The following is a 10,641-nucleotide window of genomic DNA, read 5'->3' as shown; positions in this document are numbered from 1 at the left end:
TCATGTGACCTTTTTGACAACAAAAATTACATATAACCAAAGAGTTATCTACATGAACAGGTTTAATAAATCTTACTTGTCTTCTCCTATGGATAGCAAATTCGTTGGAATTAGAATTCAACCTTTTCTTTTGAAAACAGACTTGTTTCTTGTGTTTAAGCAACTCATTTAGACCATCCATTCTTCTTTTCAAATCACCTTGTTCCATTTTGAACAAATCACAAAGTTTTGTTTTTCTATCAAGTTCAAAATGTAAAGCAGTCTCACTCTTTTTGAAGTAATCATTTTCAGCTTTCAACTTTTTATTTTGTTGAAAAAGATTTGCATTATCTCGAAGCAAAAAACCAATTTTCTGTTTTAACCCCTTGTTTCTAGCATAGGACTGTTTCAAACTATCATGCAATTTTATAATGAAAGATTCAATATCATCATCAGTTTCTTCATCACTTTCAACTTGAGAGTTATAAGATGTTACCTCATCATTTCCAATGGCCATTAGTGCCATTTGGGCCAACTCTTCTTTTTCTCTTTTTGAATTGCATTCATCCCATGTAAGTTTGCAATCTCCTCTTGAACTTCTCTTGTTGAAGATCTTCTTGAAATATTTGATGTGAGGAGTTATATCATTGTGCACTTCCATGTTTTCATTACCCATGAAGGATGGGTTATCCCTCACTTGAGATGCTTTAAAAGCTATGCCACTCTTATACATTCTTGCATTTTCTTCCTCTTGCACTTTGAATTTCAGCTTTAATTCATAAGAGATTAGGGAATTCACAAGAGATTCAATGGATATAGAATTTAAATCCTTTGCCTCTTCTATAGCATTTATTTTGTTTTCCCATTCTTTTGGCAAGGCATTCAAAATCTTTCTATTTTTCTCACCCAAAGAATATTCTTTTCCAAGCAATTTAAGATCTTTAATAATGTCACAAAATCTAGTACACATCTTATCAACATTTTCAAGAGGATGCATTTTGAAAAATTCATATTGAGAAACAAGCAAAGATTTCTTTTGTTCTTTAATATCTTGGTTACCTTCATGAAATTCACACAATTTATCCCAAATATCTTTAGCTGATTTACAACCTTTAATCCTACTAGATTCATTTACATCTAATGCATTGTACAATATATACATGGCCTTGGCATTCAAAGAAAGGTATCTCTTGTCTTTTTCATTCAATTCTTGTCTAGTCTTTAATCTACTCAAATTAGTGGTAGAGTCAACTATTCTAACTTCATAAGGACCATCTTCTACCACATACCATAATTCAATATAAACGGATTGTAAGAAAATCATCATTCTTTGTTTCCACATGCTAAAATGAGAACCATTAAACATAGGTGGTCTATCAATAGATTGCCCTTCTAAAAAAGAAACATTTATGATTGCCATGATCTTTACTCTAAGCGGTTAAGCTTAATCTCTAGGAGACCAAGCTCTGATGCCAATTGTAAGGCCCAAAGACAACCTAAGAGGGGGGGTGAATTAGGTTGATTAAAATCTTAATCAAATTTATGCAATTTTTGCTTAATAAAAATTTACCTTCTTTTCTAGTAATAATCAATCAAGTAGATTAGAAGAAGAGAGCAATATTGATTCGAAAAACAAGTATAGATAAGCAATGAGAATTTATTAAATAAAAAGAATAAGATGAATATCAAACCGATTGTCTACCAAGCTTTCCTCAAACTTGAAGACCAATCACTAGGTTGAGCAACTTCTCTTTGATGAAAGATGATCAACTAGATGTACAATGGAGGGAGCACTTCCTCCTTGCCCTAAGCCTCACTTAGTCAAGCTAAGAAGTTTTACAATCACTCAGATAACCCTCAACAAAGCTACACTAATGAAACTTTCAACCACAAGAGAAAAGCTCACAAGAAATTCACACCACTTGGAGAACAAATCTAGCTTTGGAGACTATTTTCTAGCTAAAATAACTCTTGAGATCTTGTAAACAAAGTGTGCAAAAGTCGCTTTCTCGTTCAGAATCGTTTGTATTTGAAGGGGACCAAAAATGGGCTTCATTAATGCTTCCAACGGATAGAAGGCAGATGAAGAGTCAGCTAGCCGTTGGGGACGTCGGACGTCCGACAGATTAATCACCGTCCGATCCCATCGTCCGAAAATCAGCCAAGTTGTCGTTCGGACGTCCGATGGTATTTTATCATCAGAGCTTCTGTGTCCGAACGTCGTCCAGAGAGTTATCAAATCTTCGTGGAATTTTTAGGACGTCCGATGAGATTGATATGCGTCCGAAGCATGCGTCCGATCCTTCAGGACGTCTGATGCTTCCTTACGAGCGTCCGACAGAGTTTCCTTCTTGATGTTCTTCATCCTTTCGGACGTCCGATCCTGACTATTTGAGCGTCCGACAGCTTCAGTATACTTAGACCCATTTCAATTGCACTTGTTCATGGAATCAAACAACTTCAAAACTGAAAGTATATCTTGAAGAAATATTAGTATCATCCATTTGTTTTGTAAACATCAAAAGATAGGGATCAAGATCAACATTCTCCCCCTTTTTGATGATGACAAAACAATGGATGGAAGGAAGGAAAAAGATTGAGCATATGAGCATAGACTCCCCCTCACTCATTGCAACCAAACTTATAATTTCAAAATAACTCCCCCTAACACCTAGCATCCATTTCTCCCCCTTTTTGTCATCATAAAAAAAAGGGTAATACCCAACAACCATAATCCAACAATAATAACAGAGAATCCAATATTCAAAACAAAACAGAGAAATGATACCAGAATTCAGCAATACCAACATACCAACATATCACAGAGAGATTAGCAAATCATCATTAGATCAGAATAGTTCTTTTCTCTCCCTTTTTGACACCATACAAATTCAGTAGTGTTCAAAAAAATCAGCGAAAACACAGATCAAAGTATCGGAAATATCAAAAAAAATATTGTGAACAAGAATCACTGCAATGATTAACAAAATCTCCTATTTGTTAAAGTTAGCATCATGTCTAACTATCCACATGCATATCATGCCTCTTCTCATATTCTTTCTCACATAACAATCACTTTTCATGTGACCTTTTTGACAACAAAAATTACATATAACCAAAGAGTTATCTACATGAACAGGTTTAATAAATCTTACTTGTCTTCTCCTATGGATAGCAAATTCGTTGGAATTAGAATTCAACCTTTTCTTTTGAAAACAGACTTGTTTCTTGTGTTTAAGCAACTCATTTAGACCATCCATTCTTCTTTTCAAATCACCTTGTTCCATTTTGAACAAATCACAAAGTTTTGTTTTTCTATCAAGTTCAAAATGTAAAGCAGTCTCACTCTTTTTGAAGTAATCATTTTCAGCTTTCAACTTTTTATTTTGTTGAAAAAGATTTGCATTATCTCGAAGCAAAAAACCAATTTTCTGTTTTAACCCCTTGTTTCTAGCATAGGACTGTTTCAAACTATCATGCAATTTTATAATGAAAGATTCAATATCATCATCAGTTTCTTCATCACTTTCAACTTGAGAGTTATAAGATGTTACCTCATCATTTCCAATGGCCATTAGTGCCATTTGGGCCAACTCTTCTTTTTCTCTTTTTGAATTGCATTCATCCCATGTAAGTTTGCAATCTCCTCTTGAACTTCTCTTGTTGAAGATCTTCTTGAAATATTTGATGTGAGGAGTTATATCATTGTGCACTTCCATGTTTTCATTACCCATGAAGGATGGGTTATCCCTCACTTGAGATGCTTTAAAAGCTATGCCACTCTTATACATTCTTGCATTTTCTTCCTCTTGCACTTTGAATTTCAGCTTTAATTCATAAGAGATTAGGGAATTCACAAGAGATTCAATGGATATAGAATTTAAATCCTTTGCCTCTTCTATAGCATTTATTTTGTTTTCCCATTCTTTTGGCAAGGCATTCAAAATCTTTCTATTTTTCTCACCCAAAGAATATTCTTTTCCAAGCAATTTAAGATCTTTAATAATGTCACAAAATCTAGTACACATCTTATCAACATTTTCAAGAGGATGCATTTTGAAAAATTCATATTGAGAAACAAGCAAAGATTTCTTTTGTTCTTTAATATCTTGGTTACCTTCATGAAATTCACACAATTTATCCCAAATATCTTTAGCTGATTTACAACCTTTAATCCTACTAGATTCATTTACATCTAATGCATTGTACAATATATACATGGCCTTGGCATTCAAAGAAAGGTATCTCTTGTCTTTTTCATTCAATTCTTGTCTAGTCTTTAATCTACTCAAATTAGTGGTAGAGTCAACTATTCTAACTTCATAAGGACCATCTTCTACCACATACCATAATTCAATATAAACGGATTGTAAGAAAATCATCATTCTTTGTTTCCACATGCTAAAATGAGAACCATTAAACATAGGTGGTCTATCAATAGATTGCCCTTCTAAAAAAGAAACATTTATGATTGCCATGATCTTTACTCTAAGCGGTTAAGCTTAATCTCTAGGAGACCAAGCTCTGATGCCAATTGTAAGGCCCAAAGACAACCTAAGAGGGGGGGTGAATTAGGTTGATTAAAATCTTAATCAAATTTATGCAATTTTTGCTTAATAAAAATTTACCTTCTTTTCTAGTAATAATCAATCAAGTAGATTAGAAGAAGAGAGCAATATTGATTCGAAAAACAAGTATAGATAAGCAATGAGAATTTTATTAAATAAAAAGAATAAGATTGAATATCAAACCGATTGTCTACCAAGCTTTCCTCAAACTTGAAGACCAATCACTAGGTTGAGCAACTTCTCTTTGATGAAAGATGATCAACTAGATGTACAATGGAGGGAGCACTTCCTCCTTGCCCTAAGCCTCACTTAGTCAAGCTAAGAAGTTTTACAATCACTCAGATAACCCTCAACAAAGCTACACTAATGAAACTTTCAACCACAAGAGAAAAGCTCACAAGAAATTCACACCACTTGGAGAACAAATCTAGCTTTGGAGACTATTTTCTAGCTAAAATAACTCTTGAGATCTTGTAAACAAAGTGTGCAAAAGTCGCTTTCTCGTTCAGAATCGTTTGTATTTGAAGGGGACCAAAAATGGGCTTCATTAATGCTTCCAACGGATAGAAGGCAGATGAAGAGTCAGCTAGCCGTTGGGGACGTCGGACGTCCGACAGATTAATCACCGTCCGATCCCATCGTCCGAAAATCAGCCAAGTTGTCGTTCGGACGTCCGATGGTATTTTATCATCAGAGCTTCTGTGTCCGAACGTCGTCCAGAGAGTTATCAAATCTTCGTGGAATTTTTAGGACGTCCGATGAGATTGATATGCGTCCGAAGCATGCGTCCGATCCTTCAGGACGTCTGATGCTTCCTTACGAGCGTCCGACAGAGTTTCCTTCTTGATGTTCTTCATCCTTTCGGACGTCCGATCCTGACTATTTGAGCGTCCGACAGCTTCAGTATACTTAGACCCATTTCAATTGCACTTGTTCATGGAATCAAACAACTTCAAAACTGAAAGTATATCTTGAAGAAATATTAGTATCATCCATTTGTTTTGTAAACATCAAAAGATAGGGATCAAGATCAACATTCTCCCCCTTTTTGATGATGACAAAACAATGGATGGAAGGAAGGAAAAAGATTGAGCATATGAGCATAGACTCCCCCTCACTCATTGCAACCAAACTTATAATTTCAAAATAACTCCCCCTAACACCTAGCATCCATTTCTCCCCCTTTTTGTCATCATAAAAAAAAGGGTAATACCCAACAACCATAATCCAACAATAATAACAGAGAATCCAATATTCAAAACAAAACAGAGAAATGATACCAGAATTCAGCAATACCAACATACCAACATATCACAGAGAGATTAGCAAATCATCATTAGATCAGAATAGTTCTTTTCTCTCCCTTTTTGACACCATACAAATTCAGTAGTGTTCAAAAAAATCAGCGAAAACACAGATCAAAGTATCGGAAATATCAAAAAAAATATTGTGAACAAGAATCACTGCAATGATTAACAAAATCTCCTATTTGTTAAAGTTAGCATCATGTCTAACTATCCACATGCATATCATGCCTCTTCTCATATTCTTTCTCACATAACAATCACTTTTCATGTGACCTTTTTGACAACAAAAATTACATATAACCAAAGAGTTATCTACATGAACAGGTTTAATAAATCTTACTTGTCTTCTCCTATGGATAGCAAATTCGTTGGAATTAGAATTCAACCTTTTCTTTTGAAAACAGACTTGTTTCTTGTGTTTAAGCAACTCATTTAGACCATCCATTCTTCTTTTCAAATCACCTTGTTCCATTTTGAACAAATCACAAAGTTTTGTTTTTCTATCAAGTTCAAAATGTAAAGCAGTCTCACTCTTTTTGAAGTAATCATTTTCAGCTTTCAACTTTTTATTTTGTTGAAAAAGATTTGCATTATCTCGAAGCAAAAAACCAATTTTCTGTTTTAACCCCTTGTTTCTAGCATAGGACTGTTTCAAACTATCATGCAATTTTATAATGAAAGATTCAATATCATCATCAGTTTCTTCATCACTTTCAACTTGAGAGTTATAAGATGTTACCTCATCATTTCCAATGGCCATTAGTGCCATTTGGGCCAACTCTTCTTTTTCTCTTTTTGAATTGCATTCATCCCATGTAAGTTTGCAATCTCCTCTTGAACTTCTCTTGTTGAAGATCTTCTTGAAATATTTGATGTGAGGAGTTATATCATTGTGCACTTCCATGTTTTCATTACCCATGAAGGATGGGTTATCCCTCACTTGAGATGCTTTAAAAGCTATGCCACTCTTATACATTCTTGCATTTTCTTCCTCTTGCACTTTGAATTTCAGCTTTAATTCATAAGAGATTAGGGAATTCACAAGAGATTCAATGGATATAGAATTTAAATCCTTTGCCTCTTCTATAGCATTTATTTTGTTTTCCCATTCTTTTGGCAAGGCATTCAAAATCTTTCTATTTTTCTCACCCAAAGAATATTCTTTTCCAAGCAATTTAAGATCTTTAATAATGTCACAAAATCTAGTACACATCTTATCAACATTTTCAAGAGGATGCATTTTGAAAAATTCATATTGAGAAACAAGCAAAGATTTCTTTTGTTCTTTAATATCTTGGTTACCTTCATGAAATTCACACAATTTATCCCAAATATCTTTAGCTGATTTACAACCTTTAATCCTACTAGATTCATTTACATCTAATGCATTGTACAATATATACATGGCCTTGGCATTCAAAGAAAGGTATCTCTTGTCTTTTTCATTCAATTCTTGTCTAGTCTTTAATCTACTCAAATTAGTGGTAGAGTCAACTATTCTAACTTCATAAGGACCATCTTCTACCACATACCATAATTCAATATAAACGGATTGTAAGAAAATCATCATTCTTTGTTTCCACATGCTAAAATGAGAACCATTAAACATAGGTGGTCTATCAATAGATTGCCCTTCTAAAAAAGAAACATTTATGATTGCCATGATCTTTACTCTAAGCGGTTAAGCTTAATCTCTAGGAGACCAAGCTCTGATGCCAATTGTAAGGCCCAAAGACAACCTAAGAGGGGGGGTGAATTAGGTTGATTAAAATCTTAATCAAATTTATGCAATTTTTGCTTAATAAAAATTTACCTTCTTTTCTAGTAATAATCAATCAAGTAGATTAGAAGAAGAGAGCAATATTGATTCGAAAAACAAGTATAGATAAGCAATGAGAATTTTATTAAATAAAAAGAATAAGATTGAATATCAAACCGATTGTCTACCAAGCTTTCCTCAAACTTGAAGACCAATCACTAGGTTGAGCAACTTCTCTTTGATGAAAGATGATCAACTAGATGTACAATGGAGGGAGCACTTCCTCCTTGCCCTAAGCCTCACTTAGTCAAGCTAAGAAGTTTTACAATCACTCAGATAACCCTCAACAAAGCTACACTAATGAAACTTTCAACCACAAGAGAAAAGCTCACAAGAAATTCACACCACTTGGAGAACAAATCTAGCTTTGGAGACTATTTTCTAGCTAAAATAACTCTTGAGATCTTGTAAACAAAGTGTGCAAAAGTCGCTTTCTCGTTCAGAATCGTTTGTATTTGAAGGGGACCAAAAATGGGCTTCATTAATGCTTCCAACGGATAGAAGGCAGATGAAGAGTCAGCTAGCCATTGGGGACGTCGGACGTCCGACAGATTAATCACCGTCCTATCCCATCGTCCGAAAATCAGCCAAGTTGTCGTTCGGACGTCCGATGGTATTTTATCGTCCGAGCTTCTGTGTCCGAACGTCGTCCAGAGAGTTATCAAATCTTCGTGGAATTTTTAGGACGTCCGATGAGATTGATGTGCGTCCGAAGCATGCGTCCGATCCTTCAGGACGTCCGATGCTTCCTTACGAGCGTCCGACAGAGTTTCCTTCTTGATGTTCTTCATCCTTTCGGACGTCCGATCCTGACTATTTGAGCGTCCGACAGCTTCAGCATACTTAGACCCCTTTCAATTGCACTTGTTCATGGAATCAAACAACTTCAAAACTGAAAGTATATCTTGAAGAAATATTAGTATCATCCATTTGTTTTGTAAACATCAAAAGATAGGGATCAAGATCAACATATGTTATGGATTTTAGTTGCTGGACTTTACTCTCTAATCTTATGATGACAAAAGGGGGAGAAATGGGTGCTATGAGTAAAGAAAATGGATGCTATGTGTAAAGGGGAGTTCTTCTGAGGGGGAGCTCTTCTGATATGAGTTGGTACTTAAAGATTTTGGATGCAATGAGTAAGGGGGAGCTTATGCTCATTTTTTTTCTTTTTCTTCTTCTTTCCATCCATTATTTTGTCATCATCAAAAAGAGAGAGAATGTTGATCTTGGTCCCTATCTTTTGATGTTTACAAAACAATTGGATGATACTAATATCTTTTCAATAAGAAATCCTTTCAGCTCTGAAAGCAACTTGATTCACAGAACAAGAGCAATTGAAAGAAGATAAAGGAAGATGAAAGCTGTCAGACACTCACAAAGTCAATATCGGACGTCCGATAAACAGTGTGGATCATATCGGAAGCAAAACATTTTCACCGGACGTCTGAAAGAGTTAAAATAATCTTTCAAACTCTCTGCCTACTTCGGACGCACGAAGAACTCCATCACCGGACGTCCGAAAGAATTGAGATTTTCTTTCAAGCTCTCTGTCTGCTTTCGGACGCAAACATCAGAGATACCGGACGTCCGATAGAATTGAAAAAGATTTTTCGAACTCTCTGCCTGCCTTCGGATGCAAGCATCTAAAGTACCGGACGTCCGATACTCCCAACGGCTAGTTGACTCTTCAGCCACCTTCTATCCGTTGGAAGCATTAATGAAGCATTTTTTGGTCTTATATAAATAGTGCATGGTCAGAAACTTAAAAACAACTTTTGCATGTTGAGAATACAAGAAATCAAGAGTAGTTTTAGTGAGAAAATACTCTCCAAGGAACATTTGTACTCTTTGTGGTGTAAGATTAGTGTAAGCTTTTCATTTGTGAGGAAATATTTCAATAGTGTAGCTTTGTGAGGGTTATCCTGAGAGATTATAAAACTTCCTAACTTGATCGAGTAAAGTTTGGGGCAAGGAGGAAGTGAGCCTTCCTTTGTACACAAGATTGGTTGTATTTCATCAATTTGAAGAAGTTTGTTTGTGAATTGATCTTCGATCTTAAGAGGAGCTTGGTAGTCAATTGATTTGCAATTCTTCCTTTTTACTTATCATCTTGTGAACCTTAATTGCTTATCTCTTCTACTCTCTAATGACATTGCTCCTTCATTGATTGATTCATTGTGTGATCACTTAGAGAAGAATGTAAATTTTCATATTGAGCAAAAAGTTGTTCATAATCTGATTAGCTTTCTAATCAACCTAATTCACTCCCCCTCTTAGGTTGTCTTCAGGCCTAATAGCTACAAACCCTAAGAGAGTACTAATTGTATGTTAAGTTTACTAAGTGTAAATTCTGGTTGGATGAAGTGTTCTTTTTAAGGTATAAGATTTCTAAGGATGGGATTTCTGTAGACCTATCCAAGGTTGACGCCGTTACTCAATGGAAACAACCAAAGGCCCCTACGGAGGTTAGAAGTTTCTTGGGTTTAACGGGATATTACCGCCGATTTATTAAGGACTTTTCGAGGATTGCTGAGCCACTGACTAATCTGACCAAGAACATAGCAAGTTTATGTGAAATTCTAAGTGTGAAGTTAGTTTTCAGCAGTTTAAGAGGCGTTTGACAATGGCCCATATTGACATTACCAAATGGGAAAGAAGGATTTACGGTTTACTCAGATGCCTCTAAGGAAGGATTGGTTTGCGTTTTGATGCAAAATGGGAAAGTTATTGCTTATGCCTCTCGAAATTAAAACCCCATGAACAGAATTACCCGACTCATGATTTAGAGTTAGTTGCAGTCATTTTCGTGCTGAAAAAGTGGAGACATTATTTATCTAGGGTGACATTTGAGGTTTTTACGGACCATAAGAGTCTTAAATATCTATTTGCTCAAAAGGAGTTGAATTTGAGATAGAGGCGATAGGTAGAATTTCTTGAGGATTACGACTGCACCATTAATTATCAC

The sequence above is a fragment of the Coffea eugenioides genome, unplaced genomic scaffold (assembly GCF_003713205.1).
Source record: "Coffea eugenioides isolate CCC68of unplaced genomic scaffold, Ceug_1.0 ScVebR1_396;HRSCAF=1068, whole genome shotgun sequence".
In the NCBI taxonomy this organism is placed as follows: Eukaryota; Viridiplantae; Streptophyta; class Magnoliopsida; order Gentianales; family Rubiaceae; genus Coffea; species Coffea eugenioides.
The sequence above is the reverse complement of the archived record's forward strand: the minus strand, read 5'-3'. Positions refer to the sequence as shown.